The sequence below is a fragment of the Neovison vison genome, chromosome 11, assembly GCF_020171115.1.
Source record: "Neovison vison isolate M4711 chromosome 11, ASM_NN_V1, whole genome shotgun sequence".
NCBI lineage: Eukaryota > Metazoa > Chordata > Mammalia > Carnivora > Mustelidae > Neogale > Neogale vison.
In genome coordinates, this window is record NC_058101.1 from 23,811,274 (window position 1) to 23,829,185 (window position 17,912).

General features: G+C 38.5%; 1 protein-coding gene across 1 annotated transcript in view; it reads left to right on the plus strand.

Annotated features, from left to right (window-relative positions):
* The window catches only part of NMU (neuromedin U), a 203,180-nt gene that overhangs the window by 30,887 nt on the left and 154,381 nt on the right, over positions 1-17,912 (plus strand). The window lies entirely within an intron of this gene.

Consider the following 17,912-nt stretch of genomic DNA (forward strand, 5'->3'; position numbering starts at 1 on the left):
CGGAGTTGGAGAATGGATTAGCCAAGGAGTGGAATTGCTGGGTCATATGATAATTCTATCGCTTTTTGAGTAATTGCCAAACTGTTTTCCACGCAGCTGCACTTTTTTGCATTCCTACCAGCATGCCCAGGGTCCCAGTTTTTCACTTTCTTCACATCCTTACCAACACTTGTTGTTTTACTTTCCTTTCTTTTTTAAATTATAGCCATCCTAGTAAGTATGATATACTAACTCATTGTGGTTTTGATTTGCATTTCCCAAGTGTCTAAAAATGTTAAGCATCTTTTTGTGTACTTATTGGTCATTTGCATATCTTCTTTGGAGAAATACCCATTCAAATCATTTACTCATTTTTGAATTAGCTTGTTTGTCTTTTTTGTTACTGAGTTATAGGAATTCTTTATGTATTCTGGATATTAAACCCTGTCAGATATATGATTTGCAAACATTTTTTCCCATTATATGTGTTGTCTTTTCATTTTCTTGATAATGTCCTTTAATACAAAAAAATTTTAATTTTGATGAAGCCCAATTTATTTATTTTTTTGCTGCTTGTGCTTTTGGTGTTCTATCTAATAATCCATTACCACACCCAAGGTTTACCCCTATGTTTTCTGGTTTAATAGTGCTTAGGTCTTATATTTAGGTCATTGATCCATTTTGAGCTAACCTTTGTATATGGTATGAGGTGGTATGAGCATATCTTTCTTTTTTAGACCTTTTAAAAATGTAAACATTTTAAAGATTTAGTAGTCACATTATAGTTTTTTCTTAAAGATAGAAGACAGGTGCAATTTTTAAAAAAAGATTTTTATTTATTTATTTGACAGAGCAAGAGAGGACAAGCAGGCAGAGCAGCAGAGGGTGAGGGAGAAGAAGGCTCCCCACTGAACAAGGAGCCTGATGTGGGGCTCGATCCCAGGACCCTGGGATCATGACCTGAGCCGAAGGCAGTTGCTTAACCAACTGAGCCACCCGGGCACCCCAGACAGATGCAATATTAATGCATATTTTATTTTTATTTTTTAAAGATTTTATTTATTTATTTGACAGATTACAAGTAGGCAGAGAGGCAGGCAGAGAGAGAGAGAGGGGGAAGCAGGCTTCCCACTGAGCAGAAAGCCCAATGTGAGGCTCGATCCCAGGACCCTGAGACCAAGACTTGAGCTGAAGGCAGAGGCTCTAACCCACTGAGCCACCCAGGCGCCCCATTAATGCACGTTTTAAAACCAATATTTTGGAAAAGGGGGAAAAAGTTAGGTTTGAATTTCTCACTGTTAATATCTTCCAATGAAAAACTCCCAGGCATCATTAGATTTAATTTTTTCTGGCTTATGGTTTGTCCTGATTACTTTTCTGAGCAAATTAGGTTCTGATGTGTTCCTTACCAGTTTCATCAAAGAGGTGGGGGCCTAATACCATGGAATTTCATGAATGTTTCTGAAGACCATCTCCTTACCATGAATGTCTCCTTCTCCTTCCCTTCTATAAGAGAGGTTTTGCTCTATGATGATCATACTAATTTCTCATGAACCCAGATAAGGAAGATTCTTTTTTAAAGATTTATTTATTTATTATTTTAGAGGAGGGAGCGGGGTAGAGAGAGAGAGAATCCTAGACTTCACATTGAACTTGAGGCCCAATATGGGGCTCAATCCCACAACCCTGAGATCATGACCTAAGCCAAAATCAAGAGTCAGAATGAGTCACCAGATGCTCCCCAAATAAGGGAGATTATAACTGCCAACATCTACCATATAAAAAATGGCTTAACTTTGGAGAACATGTAAAAGCTACTCTGGTTTTGGTTATCAGAAACTTTGACGGGATCTGAGCTAATATAAACCTTCATAATCATTTTCTTTTAGCCCTTCTCTAAGCTATTATTTATCTATTTTCTTTCTTTCTTTTCTTTTTTTTTTTTTTTTAAAGATTCAACCATATCTAAAGAAGAATAGGTCATTTCATAGTTTGCAAAATGAAGTACAGCTCCAGCTTCGGCAGATGAATGGTCTGTCAAGAGTAAGCAACACAAAAATGTTCTACCTAGGTCTTAGCAATCCCTTAATGGGGTTGCTACCCTTATGCTCTTATTTATACTCTTAATGGTATGTAGAGGTTAACAAAACTTCAAATACAAAAGGCATGTTACAGATTCAGTATTGGCCAAAAGAAATATGTAGTGGTTTGGGGTTTGTGCTTGGAACTCTGTAATGTAATGGTGAATTTTCAAACTAATCTTAAGGAGACTGAAACTGAAAATAGGATAAAGAATAAAGATTATTATAAGCAAAATAACAAAACAGTAAAAAATGACTGGACCACTAGAACAGTCTATTTATTGATCTAGATAAGAAAAACCTTATGAAATACCTTAAATTTTGTCATAAAAATCTGAAGTTGACATTTACAATTTGAGGTGGTGCACAATCTTTTGAATATGACTACATTTTAAATTGGTTACATTTTTATAGTCCCCTATAATGTAAATTCCATCGTCTCAATGAGAAATATAAAACCAAAACAAAAGGGGGCGCCTGAGTGGCTCAGTTGGTTAAGCAGCTGCCTTCAGCTCAGATCAAGGTTCCTGGGTCCTGGGATTGAACCCCACATCAGGCTCCTGGCTCAGACGAGAGTCTGCTTCTGTCTCTCGCTCTGCCTGCTGCTCTGCTTACTTGTGTTCTCTCTCTCTGTTAAATAAAAAAATAAAACCTTTAAAACAAAACAAAGTAAAAGCCTACCTTTTGTAGCCCCTTCCCTGACCTTTCTTTTAGGGTAAAGATACACGATGCAGATTCTAACAGATAAATTTTCATGAAATTAATATATTAGGGGAAAAGGTAGGACATGGGACATCCATTTTGGTGCTGTAGGAATTGGCAAAAACCACATGATTCTTTGTTCAAGATGTGGTGGCTCCAATTTCCTTACTGGTGGGAACAGTATGGTTCTGGGGTCTGTTCAGCATCTTGACCAAGTTGTTCCTGGATGTTTGTCTTAGAAACTATTTCACTAAACTTTCCAAAGATTCTGTAAACTCTCTAACACCTGTAGTAAATCCTTTCTCTCTTGAACCAATCAGAGTGGATTCTGTTGTCTGCAACCCAGAACTCTGTTTAGTATAAGATCCATTGTGTATGTGAGTCTTTCTTGGAAAAATTTAAATGATGTCGCAGTAACAGAAAGTCTCATTTTATAAATCATGAATATTTAGAAATTTTTATGGAAAGTTTCTTTCATTAAGCACAAGTTGATTCAGTGAAGATTGATATTAATATTTATTCAGATTTACCCTTTTAAATGGAGAATAAAATAAAATTAATGTGTCTATAACTAGTTTGTGATATTCATAGATTTTTCTTAGAGTGCGATATACAATATACATATATGGCCATATGTATACATTTATAAACATTTTGATTTTTTAAAAAAGATTGCTTATTTATTTATTTGATAGATAGAGATCACAAGTAGGCAGAGAGACAGGCAGAGAGAGAGGAAGGGAAGCAGGCTCTCTGCCAAGCAGAAAGCCTGATGCGGGGCCTGATCCCACAACCCTGGGACCGTGACCTGAGCCGAAGGCAGAGGCTTTAACCCACTGAGCCACCCAGGTGCCCCAACATTTTGATTTCTGATTGTGAAGGTATTACATCTTTCTTTTTGTATTCCTAACAAAAATACTCTAATTTTTGTATTTGTTGACTTAGAACAATTGTATGAATAGGCTTAACAAGAAAGAAATTCTTAAGAAAGATGATTATTTCAATAAAACTGTAGATATTTACAAATACTTTAAGTATATGCTCCGGAAGTATAAAATTAAATGTTTTAGCATGAGAAATCCTATTTAGTATTGGCATTCCTTCACATCACTCAAGCAGGCTACTGAGGAATCATTCTGGAGTTACTTTATAATACAAAGGTAGAGTACAGGCCCCTGTGAATATTTTATAGTTTATTGTATGGGTGGGTATTCTTAAATTTTAATGCGGCAAAAGAAATGGGTAGCCCCGGAATCCTTGTGTCAATGAGACAGAGAGGAAGCTGGTGATCCAATTAGTATAATGGGCATCTGGCAGCCAAATGATGCATTTCAAAACCTGGCTGAGAATGACTGGCCCTCATCCACTCTTTTGCAATGTAAAGGGGAGAAGACAGGATGTGGATCCTCCTGCTCTTTCTGTGCTGCTTTAAAGGCAACTGTGTCTTGAAAACCAGATTTTTTCTATTATACCACTTGTCATCCATATATTACTTCTCCATTCCACAGGACTTCTCTTTCCTTTTCCATCCCATACTTCTTCTTGGCTTCACTTTCATGATTCCATGGTGGTCCTGTCGACCGTTCTATTCTTAGTTCGTAGAAACCAGCCGTTCTCTTGAGGATATTTCTGTGATGGGGCAGTTACTTCAGCAAGTTTTAATCATTTTTCCAGTCTTCAGATTCAAGTAGTGGTTTTTCAGGTTGTTACCTGTTAACATAAACAATAGAAAGAAACACTAGAATAAACAATAGAATAGAAAGGAGTCTTCACATTTTAAGCTTGTGATTTTCTTTCTAAAGACAGTGAAAAATGTAGCATAGCAAAATTTCCTCCTTGCATATTCTTCCCTTGGAAGTAGGATCATAATTCTTTAAATAAACTTTGAACCTTATTTAAAATTTTGCCCTGTATGTTGGATACAGTTAAATATGTGCCTCTTGAGCCCTTGTGTGTCTTGCTGTATGTGCCAAAATCCCAAGGCTTTGGCTGTTCTTACATCTGGGCCACATCTCTGGATTGATTGTACATTACAATTCTTGTATTACACCTGATCTTTTCCCTGACCTACAGGCTTGCTTACTGCTTGTCATACAAGCAACAGATTCCTTAAGCTTAAGTTCTCCCTTGTGACCTACCGCTCTGCATATACAGGCTCCATTGGGCCCCTCATGTTGCCCTGTGGGACTTGGGCACTGGTACAACCATAATGCTACTCCCATGATTCCCTTTGCTGCAACTAATAATGTCCTTTGTCTCTGACTCAAGAGTCTCGTATCTTCTGTCAGCATCCAAGAAACTATGGCAGGCTTACTTAGTTTGAATAGTTATTCTGATGGGAGCTTTCCCACTTTTAACTCTGCTTCTCAGCATCAGGATTATTGAAGTAGGGCAAAATCCTAATACTTTATTTATAAAATATCTTTCTCATGAGCAATTAAAATCACTGTTATATTTTCCCCTAAAACATTTTATGAAGTATGTAGGTATAAATTAATCCTGTTTTATAAATGAGGAACTGGAGATGGAGATTAAGTGATTTTCTAAGATCACTTAATTAATTCATAACACATCAAATGCTAGGCCTTCTCACTGTTCACTCAGGGATGGGGGTGTTTGCTATATATAATACTGCCATCTTCCTTCTCACTAACATTCTTTGTAATGATACCTATCTAATTTAGAACATAGAATTTATAACTGGTATTCTTCAAGGAAGGAAGAAATCTTGGTAGTATAAAATTAACAGAAAATTAGAAATTATTTAGACTTCCTAATATTTCATAAAACATATTCTGTTCCATCATTCACAGACATTAATCATATAAAAAAACTAAATAAATAATGTTTGCTCTTAGCCTCAAATACAGTGTTTCTTGCAGTGTAGTCCTCATCAAAATAATCTGGAGAGCCTTTTAAGAACATAGGTTGTACCCCAGACCTACCACATTAGAATTTCTAGACTATAAAGGAATCTTGAGTATCTTTTTTTTTTTTAAGATTTTTGTTTTTATTTATTTATTTATTTATTTATTGGTCAGAGAGCGAGAGAGAGGGAGAACACAAGCAGGCAGAGCAGAGAGAGAAGCAGGCTCCCTGCTGATCAAGGAGCCTGATGGGGTGCTCGATCCCAGGACCCTGGGATCCTGACCTGAGCTGAAGGCAGAGGCTTTAACCCACTGAGCCACCCAGGCGCCCCAGGTATCTTATTTTAAAATGAAATCTCCCAGGTGATTTCTTATGGTCATTAAAGTTTACCATGCATTACTACCAAGTAGAGATTGTTTCTATAAACTACAGGTGGGCACATCACCATCCATTGGCTAAATACATACAAACAGGGGAAAGTAGTGGATTTACAAAACTGTTTATGAATATAGTACTTATGAAAAACCTTGATAAAAGGAATGCAAATCAACACCAAATTTATGTCTGTTGGAAAGCCAAAAAATCTTCCTTTACATCCTGAAGTTAGCAGTAGTGGCTTAAAAAATGTTTGTATTTTGTGAAATAGTAGGGTTTATCTAAGGAATTCATTTGTATGGAGATCTTCTCTTCTGTGGTTGTGCAGCACCTCCTTTTGCCTATTCATAAAGCCATTCGATATATATTCATTGAGTGCCTACTTTCTGAGCCAAGGGCCATTCTAGGTACTGATGCTACACCGTCGTGGACAAGTTGGCTACTATCCCTGCCTTCAAGGTCTGTACTAGAAGAGGATGTTAATTGCTTCCTAACAAAAAGTAAAATTCTTTACAGAGGAAGATAAAAAGATTTTGTTTGCCATCAGTGACTCCAAACTTGCCATTTTGTAGAAGAAATTAAAAAAAAAATTTTTTTTCAATATTTGAAGCTGAAAGTATGATTCTAAGATTAAAGACAAGTACAAAATATTTCAGTAATTGAAATGCTTAGACAAATCTTATATTTCCTTAGGGGAGAGCCAACAGATAGCCTAATATATATTCTGTCGAATAGGGGACACACAAAATTCAAAAGTGATTGTTGTATGAATAGTTGACCAGCTAAATGTGAGAGTTACAAACCATGTTGCTTTGGAGGCTGAGTAGTATGAAAAAAATAAATCATGTCCAAACAGTTACTGATTAAAGGAGCTCCTTTTGAATCTTTAAAGAAATCCTAATGCTTGCAAAAAATTTTATGCAAAAGGGATGGGATATAGGACAAGAGAGCAGTTTGTTCTTTTCTTTTCTTTTTTTAGCTGAGGGCAGATTGGATTTGAGGGTTCTTAAATCCAAAAATCCCTAAGTGTAAAGGTCTTGGGAGGTAAGAACAGTTGCTGGGATTGATTTTGGAAATGTTATTTGAGGTCAGATATGATACTGGAAACAATACTAAAGAATCTGGACTTAGTTCTACAGGCAGTAGAGCTCATTGATGGTCTTGAAGTAGGAGGGAGATGGATCAGATTAACATTTAGCAAGGTGACGGGTGTGATGATATGCAGGCTGTGTTAGTAGGGAAAAGAACACAATTTGGAGAACAGTTGGGAGATCAAAGAGCAGACCTTGGAGCAAAGAGCTGGCCATGGGCATACCAATTAGGAGATGGATTCAAGGTATTTTACTGGCAATAAAGTCAATGAGAAGGGCAAAGGAGAAAGAAAAGATGTAGTCCTAACAATTTTCAATAAAAATTAAAGTGTATTTTTGCATGGCATCCCCACTGTTAAATTTATGAATCATCATTGGTGGGTCAAAAATTTCCTGGTAGACTAAACCTTGGTCAAGGAGTTAGCCAACCTGTACCTGGCTGAACGTTCTAGTGCTAGAGGTGCTTTGGAGGCACTCTTCCAAACTATGACCCTCTGTGGACTCCGAGATCTTCCCCAGGATCAGTGTCTGTTAGTGATAGATGGAGCCTGAGAGGTCAGCTAACAGATTGCTCATGTTGACAAAACTAGTTAGTGGCAGAAGTGATTTTAGTATCCTGTTCATTTCACTCTGCTGCCTCAACTGTGTGTGGATCAAATAGAGCCACTGGTTTTTCAACTAAAGGGAAGAAAATTAGATCCATCTGTACTGGTGTTTCTCATAATGTCTGTATTCATCAGTGTTCTCCAGAGAAACAGGACTAATAGGATAAATGTAGATGTTTAAGAGATTTATTGTAGGAAGTGGCTCATGCTATTGAGGAGGCCAGGAAATCCCACAATCTGCTGCGTTCAGGCTGGAGAACCAGGAAAACCAGTGGTGTAACTCACTCCAAGTGCAAAGGCCTGAGAACCAAGGGAGCCAATGGTGTAAGTGCCATTTGGAATCTAAAGGCCCAAGAATTGAGGGACTGATGGCATAAGGCCCTGTCCAGATCCCAGGGCCTGAGAACCAAGAGTGCCAATGTCCAAGGGAAGGAGAAGATAGATGTCCCAGCTCAAGCAAAGAGAGATTTTAATTTTAAAGTCATGCTACTCTTCCTTCTCTAAGATTTTTTTTTTAAAAGATTTTATTTATTTATTTGACAGAGAGAGATTACAAGTGGGCAGAGAGGCAGGCAGAGAGAGAGGAGGAAGCAGGCTCCCTGCTGAGCAGAGAGCCCGATGCGGGACTCGATCCCAGGACCCTGAGATCATGACCTGAGCCGAAGGCAGCGGCTTAACCTACTGAGCCACCCAGGCGCCCCTCTAAGATATTTCTACCTTAACTCTATTACTGTATCTTTTCCAATGTTTTCCAATGTTCCAATATTACTATATCTTTTCCAATAATCATAAGATAGAGTTATAGTTTTGTATACAGTTACATTAACACCTCCCTCACGAGCATCATGGGTCTAGGTCAGCATCTCCGTTCCAAATCTGCTGTCCTCAGAATGAAGCACCCCTTTTTTAAAAGATTTTTTTTTCTTAGTAGTAAGTTGTTGGATGTGGCTAGCGTACAGCATTATTATTTTTATGGATTATGCTGCTATTTTAGCACATGAAATTTTCTAGCCTAAAGACTCCTTCGATCTGGGGTTCTGTTCTGAGACTCTAGTTGGTACAAATTCACCCTGCTGGAGTTGACAGATTATCCAAAAGGAAAGTCCAGGCCAATCTTTATTTATTAATTCTGTAAGTTTAAGATTTTTTTTTAATCATTTGCTTAAAATGGTACATACTTAGAACTCCACAGGTTCCTAGAATTCATTGTAAGAAAAATGTCAGCGCTAAAATAATTCTAAAAGGGATGCATTTATTTTTATTTTTCAGCAAATCTGCCTCTTAAGTAATGTCAGCCAGTCTACTTCAATTTTATGTAAAACAGATGTAAAATTTCTGGCAGTGAGTAAGGAAGTATTTGATGATATCCATAAGAATGATTAATATTTTAAGAAAATCCTTTTGGGAGGCCTAAATAGATTTCAAAGCCCCAAATATCAACATTGAGAATGAATACTAAGAAAAATCAAGTGTCTATATTTAAATGTTAGATCTGAATACTTTGTGCTGATGCACCAGTAGCCTTAATTAGATAACAAATCATCACTGATGTAGGGGAGGCAAAATTTTCTATCTTCTTAGGATTTTTTTTATTTTGGGGGCAGAAAATTAAACTGACATACAACAGGTTACCTGAAGAAAAGCATACAGATTTATGTAAGGTTTATGTGATGTAGGATCCCTCACCATGACATGAAGACCCAAAGAAGTAGCAAACTTCAAAGTACTTTTCTGTAAGGTTGGGCAGAGAGACATACAATGGCGGAAAAGTCACTAAAATACAGAGGGAGACTAAGGGAAGATAAGAATTATTTTAACCAGTCCTGTTTGGACAGAATTTCTTGCTTTGCGTCCCTGTTGAAGATTATTTCTTCATTCCTTGTACAGGGAGGGTGTCGTTCACATGGGAGTTCTCATCTCCCATTTTCAGGAAGAAAAAAGGGATGTTAGAATGCTCTTCTTGCATTCTAAGGGTCTGCTGTTTTTTTTTTTGTTTTTTTTTTTTTTTTTTTAAGTGTCCCTAGCTCCAAATAATCCTTATGCCAAAGTGGTATATTTTGGTATATTTAGTGGGATACATACTGTCACCCATCACAGACTAGAGGGATTTTCAGGGATTAAATGAGAATATCCTCATGAAACTATCAGATCCATGCCTGGCAGACCAACACTCACTTCACAGCGGTCTAGACTTTTATTGTTGTTAATTATAATCCAAAATAATTATGTGCTGGAGGCAGATACATATCCTTCAAATGAACGTTTTAAAAAATTGTGACTCTAAGGGCTGTGTTGCTTAGGAAAACAATTGGCTGATTCAGTGCTAGGTTTATCATTAGAAGTTAAAGTGCCTGTTCACAGGGCTGTTCGATGCTGCTGAAATTCTTGCTGAGATGGATGCTGTGTGTAATTCTACTGGTTGGCAGTTGAAGGGCATTTTGTCGCACAAGCCTGTGTCAAGTGGAAAGCAGTTTTTCACTGTCATTATTTTAGGGGAATGTGATTTACAAGTGTTTAATAGTTCTCACAGCAGGTTCAGGTGTGTACTATAATTTCTTTTTTTATTCAAAACGTATTTCTTAGATAAATCTCATGAGTCACATAGCCTTAGTTTCAGGGTGATAATGATCTAACATTTGTGGCCTTAAGTTTTTGTTTGTTTGTTTGGTTTTAATTTATTATTACTCAAAACAAATGGCTTCCAAAGCTATTGAGGCCATGTGTTCCTACTCTGCCTTATAAATCTTGATGTGCCAGGTACTGGAGCGGTTGCTTAGTTGATCCCTTGGGAAGCCTGAAGTGAAAGCATTGATTAGGCTCTTTTGGGCTGAGAGCCCTATTCAGCTATTTAGCTGGCAGAAAGTCTTCGTTTTTTCATTAGGGAAACTGGTGACAGCAGAATCTTGCCTGAAGATATTTATTATTATTAGTGTGGTCATAAGCACTGTCTACTGTCTCCTCACAGGTCCTCTTGGTAAGCCATTCTGGGAGCAGAGAGATGTGCTTCAGTCTGTGTTTATTTAGAATATTTTTAATGGAGACCTTTGTCAATGCTTATCAGATAAAGCTCATGAGATTTTCTGTATATTTGCTAAGATAAATCATTCTGTGATATGCTTCTCGAATTCAGAGTGGAATGTACTGTAATCTGATTTGAAAGCATCATGGGAAATTTCAACATTTTAGTATTGATGAATATCAATTTAATAGATGCATGCTGTGTACTTCTTTACTGAACAGATACTGTGGGAACTTGATGGACAGCCACAATTATGGCCATAGTAAGTGCCATGTACTCAAATGTCCTATGAAAAAAAAAGCATCACAAATACAGTGGTATGCAGGATGTGGTTTTCTTTTTAAATATTATATTTGATTTATTATTTATGGACTAAAAAAGAGAGGTGAGCTCCATTAACCCAGTGACCTTTATTTTTTCCCAAGAAGGATAATTGCGTTCTAATGGAAATATAGGAACAGTAGGTATTATAAACACAATTCTCTCAAAGAGTGGGGCTGCTTGCTTCAGCCTCTGAAAGCATCCAACAAAGGGCTCAGCAAAAATTTATAAGCAACTCAAATTCTTTACCAAAGTAGAAAAATACTGCCAAATGTGTTAGCCTTGGAAAAATCGGATACTGCCAAATGTGTTAGCTTGGTGTTAATCTTTTATTTTCTTCAAGCATATTGTGTTCTTTTTGAAGTAATAGTTATTGGTTTCATTCAAGACTGAAATTAGAGTCTTACAGTGTCACTTGGCGTGTCTCAAAGATAGCAGTGAAGCATTCATATATGCAAGCGCTATGTGAATCTTGTGTGAAAATCATAAATTAAGGGCTCCCACTCTGGTCACTTTCCACAGACCTTCTGTGTTTTCTGATTTGATCATTTCTTGTGCTCATTCATGTTCCACTGGTTTTCTGTACTGTTCTTCAGCTGTTAGCAGCAAAAGAGAAAGATAAAGTTGGTGTACGTTTCTCTCACAAAGCTGAATTTCTTCAAATTTTTATAACAAGGTCCTCTGTTTTAGATGGTGCTCTTTCTCTCGCCCCAGCCCCCTCCTCCTCCTTTCTTTTTTCTTTCTTTTTTTTTTTGTGTGTGTGTTGAAGTGTCATTTCATGAAATGATGTTCACTATACTTGGTACTTGTTGTTTTAATGATCTTATTCAGCACACACAAACAAAAAAGTGTCAGCTCTACTTCATATTTCTCCACCCTTAAAGTTAAAAAAAAAAAAAAAATTTAACTGATCTGAACATCCCCAAACCTGGAAATGAATTCCTTTGTCAAACTGTTTTGTCATTTTGAAGGCTCCAATCTCAGAGTTGGGAAATGCTTCCTCTGAACTGTTGGTTTGCTATTATTTGTTATGTTGTCTCTCCAAACAACATTGCTTAGTACTTGAGAGCCTGGGTGATGAACCCAGGCAAACAGCCTTCCATTTTCAGTACTGCCCTTTATTTGACCTTCAGAGCCTCAGTTTCCCATCTGTGTAAACTGCAACAACAAAGCACCAATTTATGGAGGTGCTAGGACCATTAAGTGAGTTAATATTTATCGAATGCTTAGCACAGTGGTTGGCATAGAAGGCATGTATTGGCATATATGAATTTTGCAATTGATCATGTTTTTCTTCTGTGTTTTGGTAACAGGATATTTATAAGATTTGCCCATGTCTGGCTTAGGATTGTTTGGGACATGATCGGGTGAAATCATATAGCCGGCCAGCTATTTCCCTATCTGTAGTCTCTCTTTCCTTTGACTTCCTTAGCTGTATCGTTTTCTCCATTGATTATATGCACTTAAAAAAATCCCACCAAATAATCACACAGCCTTCCTCAGAGTATAGATGTGAGGATATACAAACTCAGAATTTCTGAGGGTGGGGCTCAAAACTCTACTTTCCAATAAGCGCCCCAGGCAATACTGAAGCACACTCAAACTTGAAAATTACTGGCTAAATAGAATGTGTACTATTTTATATTGTGAGACATTTTTGTATAAAGTATAAATCAATAATGCCAAAATATAGATAAGTAAATAAATAAATATCTCACTAGCATTTGGGATTGAGGTAAGATTTAAATTAATTGATTAAATCTAGAAGTCCCATTTCATGCACCAAGCCTTCACCTGCCTCTTCAGGCAAAGTGTCTTCACAGTCTTCTGACTTCAGAGCTGCTTTGATTACACAGCTTTCTTGGCCACTCATAGAATTCTAGAATATTATAGCTGGAAATCTAGAGGAGGTGGCTGTGGCCATGAGGCACTAGGACACTCCAGGGAACTGGCTGCCAAAGAGGTCATCCATAGAGCCAAGACCAAGCAGGAGAAGATTAGAGGAACCAACACTGTTGTCATTCACAGTATCAAACTCTGCTGTTTACTGAACACCTTTCAAAAAATAAACCAGATTTGTACTAAGTATTTTCCGTACAGTATCTCATTTAATTTTCACAATAACTCCATTAGCTACTATTTTATTCCCCCTTCATAGATTGAATTAAGAAAGCTAAAAGATGTTAAACCAGATGTTCCTGAGACCAAGACTAATAACAGTAGAACTGGCTCTCATTCAGAGTACCTGATCCCAACACTTCTACTCCTAACTGCCATGGTTTCCGGTCTGCTGTTAATCCCAGGGAGCCATGCAAGGAAAGGCAAAGGCCTCCCATCAAGTTCCCAAACATTATACTGACAAGCTTGGAGGGGTAGTTGTGAAACTTCCTGACTTCCAAGATCATAAAAAAGGGCTCTTTATTCATTTGTGACAAAATTGACTGAGGAGTGGCCCAGCCTATAATATGGCACAGAAACGTGTACAAACCCAGCCTTGCGGCCTGACTCACAGTCTTAATCACAGATTTGTACACCTGTTGCTTACCTCCTGGTTGACTTTTACCGTGGGTAGAAGTATTGACTTGCTATCGTATAAACCTCAAATTTGCCATACTAAAAAGTGGTGTCGGGTATGGAGAAGTCAGCAGTTGGCACTCCTACGCCACCTAGCACTTCGCAGCCAAGCTCTTCTGAGCGGTAAGGGAACCTGAGCAGTGGAAGTTCATCTCAGGACAGAAGCCAGCCTCAGAAGTCAACAGCCGCTGCTTAGGATTCCCTGCTGGTGCATCTGGTACCATGATGGGTGCTTTGGTCTAGCCAGGCAGTGCAGGGGTCCCAGCAGTGTTTGCCATTTGGAGAAAACAAATATTGTGACAGAGACTGAGTAGCCACTGGAAGCTTGAAGTCCTCGTTTTGCATTTTGAGCCCACGCATGGCAGGTTGGACCTCAAATTGAGCGGTAGTACCTGGGGTCGTTGCCTAGGAAAGTTTCAGTGGGCATTAAAATTTCACAGTTTTCTTTCACTGGTTTGGTTTCGTTTGTTGTTTGTGCAGGAACTTGGCACATCAAAACCATTTCAGGTTTTGTTGGATGGGAGTCTAGAAAAAAAGAGTTCTAATCACCGAGAAATAGATGTTCCTTTGAGTACAGTGATTAAGCAGCATCTGATTGTTCATCCAAGGGCCAGATTTTGCAAAATCTTATCCCCAACAAATTTAGCAAATTGAATGATTTTTTGGGGCTGTATTTTACAGTTACAGTACACTTAACAGTTTCCAGGTTTGCCTTTATTTCTAATTTGCTCAGCAGGAACAACTCATTGGTTAGGAACAACTTATTCAAGAAGTGTGAGGGCACTGTGGTGTGTAGTACATACAGATTCACCATCAGAGAGAGCGGAGTTCTAATCCTGGCACTGCCACTCACTTCCTGTGGACTTGAGATAGGTGACTTAGCCTCTTGAAACCTCTGTGGGCTAATTTTTAAGTTGAGGATAATAATACTTGTCATACAGAGTGGGTGAAAATTAATTCAAGAAAGCAATCACGGTGCTTATTGAGCCCTTACCATGTTCCAGGCACTAGTCTAGGTTTTATAGATACAGTGGTGAACTTGAGCTTGCCCTCAAGGAGCTTGTGTATAAAAGGGAGAGAACCAGGCCAACCACTGGTTACAACAAAAGGAGATGCTGGTTGAAGCATCAAGTGCATAAGGGGGAAAATAAGTAAATTGGTTTAGGTCAGTTGTTCCTGGCATTGACTATTCATTAGGAAGAACTGGAGTTAAAAACAAACAAACAAACAAACAGACAAAAAAACTACCCATACCCTGGTCACACCATAGACTAGTTAAATCAGACTAGGGATGTATCTTGGGGACCAGTAATTTTTCAGCTCCCCAGGTGATTCTAAGTGGAGCTAGGTTTGAGAAACACTGGGTCAGGCTGTGATCAGGGGGTTATTAGCCAAGGTCTTGAGGCTGAAGCATGTAGCATAATCCAGAATTGTCCATGTGTAAAGAGAAGGGAACTGCAAGGAGAACAAGAAGAAGGTGTGTGTGTGTGTGTGTGTGTGTGTGTGTGTAAAGCTGCAGGGGTAAAAGAATGTGATACATTCTGGGGAAATGCAAATAATTCTGTGTGGATTGAGCATGGAGCACAAGAGGAGTAGAGCAGGAGATGTTAGCTGGGGCCAGAACACAAGGGTCTTTGAATTAACTTCTTAAGAAATGGCTCATGTAAAGGGATCCGCGCTGGCACATCAGGCCTTCAGTAAATGATAATGATGGCTATTATTAGTAGAGGCTTGTGTACTTAGAATCATTTACTTGTGGTGTGGCAAGGGTCAGCCTAAGTATGTTCGCTCAAGGGTCTTAATAGAAGATTAATTCTCAGAACATTTCAGTATACTGGCCGTGCGAGTGGGAAGGGGAGGTTGTTGTCTGGATTGCTGGTTTTGCTCCATTCAAATTGGGCCTTCAGAGTCTAGTGAGTAATTTCTCCCTGAATTTGTGTGTGTGTGTGTGTGTGTGTGTGTGTTAAAATATACATAGCATAAAATTGATCATTTTAACCATGTTTAAGTGTATAGTTGAGCGGTATTAAGTACATGCGTGCTGTTGTGCAGCCATCACCTCTATCCTTCTCCAGAACTTTTTCTTCATCCCCAGATGAAACTCTGTACCATTAAACACCAACTCCCCATTCCCACCCTTCCTTCCCGCAGCCCTGACCCCCTCTATTCTATTTTCCATCTCTATGGATTTGATTCTTCCAGGTATCTCCTCTAAGTGGAATCACACAGTATTCGTCTTTTTGTGTCTGGCTTATTGTACTCACATAATGTCCTCACTAGGTTTTAAAAGTCTTAGTCTCCATTTTCCTAAGGATTTAGGTCTTTGGCTTGGACCTTTAACTCTGACATTTTAAAAGCATACAAACAGCTTTGAAGTTAGGGAATTCATAGCATTTCAATACGGCATAAGAGAAGATGACAAAGCTGTATCCGGTGTGTGCAGAGGGCCTACCCAGAATCCCTGACAAAGGCCTGAACGTCCTGGGTTATCTGCTGTGGTTTATCACACTCTGTTCCCTCAAAACAAGCCCAACAAAAAGGTAGTCATTTACCCACCTTTTCATGGGTTGTTTTTCTCTCTTTCTGTTCATTCAGGGGCAGTCAGATGTCTCTTTTCTTCAGGCTAGAGAGTAAATATAAATAGGAAATGATTTTTAAATCTCAATTTATCTTTATATTAAACCATGTTAGTTTGCAAAATTCTTGGGAGCTTCTCACGTGTAATCCGAAACTAGCCCCCATACACACAGAGCGCAGGAAGACTGAAGAAAGAGGCAGGTCCCACCAGATTGGCAGGTGGCTGGTTTAATGAGCAACAGAACGTACCTACGAGACTGTCTTGGGTGGTCTCAAGATGAGTAGATCTCCATACCTGTCTGCCAGTTCTTAAAAGTTTACATAAAGGCCTTAAATGGGTGCAGTCACAAATATTCAACACCATGTCACTGTCTCAAGGCTAGATGCCCTTGGAGGCAGCTTCTGGAAGCAGGAAAGGCAAGCAGAATGCACATTCCGAGCACAGGGGACTGGTGAGGAGTCTGATTGCTGTGGTTCAGCTCATAGGTCGCATCCTCTCAATGACCTCTCCCAGCAAAGCGTTAACAACTTGAGTCTTCACAGCCTTGTATTACAATGAGCAGACCAATCACATGACCGACATACATTCATAGTTGTCTCTGCATCCAGAAATTTTTATGAGTAGCTGTTCCAAAGGATGGAAACCACTTGGCATAACAGTCCTATGAAAAGTCATCACATCTCACTCGGCAGCTTAATCTGAAAAGAACCTAAATTCTTCTCCCTACTCCCTTATCTCCCTTCTTTTCTTAAATTTTTATTTATTAAAAAAAAAATAACTCTTGAGTTCCTAATACATGTCAGGAAGTGCATTAGGGCCCACAACAGACAAAACAGATATGGTGTCTACTCTTACACAATCTAATGTGTTTAATTGGATATTGATTTATATAGTTGATTTCTGGTTCAGAGAGTCACTAGTGCTAAATTCACAGGATATGAAGTGGATCATATATTCTTACGTGTTTTTTTTTTTTTTTTTTTAACATGTGGTTGTGGAGCCACTTAAGAGGGTGCTAACCAACTGGCTGCCAAGCTGCCCTACAAGGTTGTAAAATTTCTGTTGTCCACGTCTGATGTTTGATTTGCAGTTCTAGAAGTTTCTATTCCAGTACCTCATGATGCACCTCCTAAGACAAGAGAAGAGGATAGACTGATGTTAACCAAGAGAATGGTGTATATCTGAATGTTGATTTATCAATTTAATGGGGGAATATCCCTTTTCAGTCACTAAAATATTCATTTTTATCATTTAATGAATCCTTCCTGTATTGGGGTGAATGAAAGGCTGAATGTATAGTCAGAGGGATGCTAAGTGAAGACAAAATTGAAGTAATGTTATGTTAATAGTTTTGAGGGATCTTTTATCCAGGCCAAGGGGACACCTGGCATAAATCCAAGTCCTGTGGCTGAGAGTACCTCTAGAGCTAACGAGTCATATTGTACAGATGCTGGGTTCTGAGTGACACATTCTTTCATCCTGTATGCCAGTATTACCAACATTGACTTACAGTCAGATAATACTCTTTAAAAAAAACAAAAAAGATTTTATTTTTATTTCTTTATTTGACAGAGAGAGTGAGAGAGTACAAGTAGGGGGAGGAAAGGGGGAGTGAGAAGCATACACCCCGCTGAACAGAGAGCCCAATGCGGGACTCAATGCCAGGACGCTGGGATCATGACCTGAGCCAAAGGCAGATGCTTAACCATCTGAGCCACC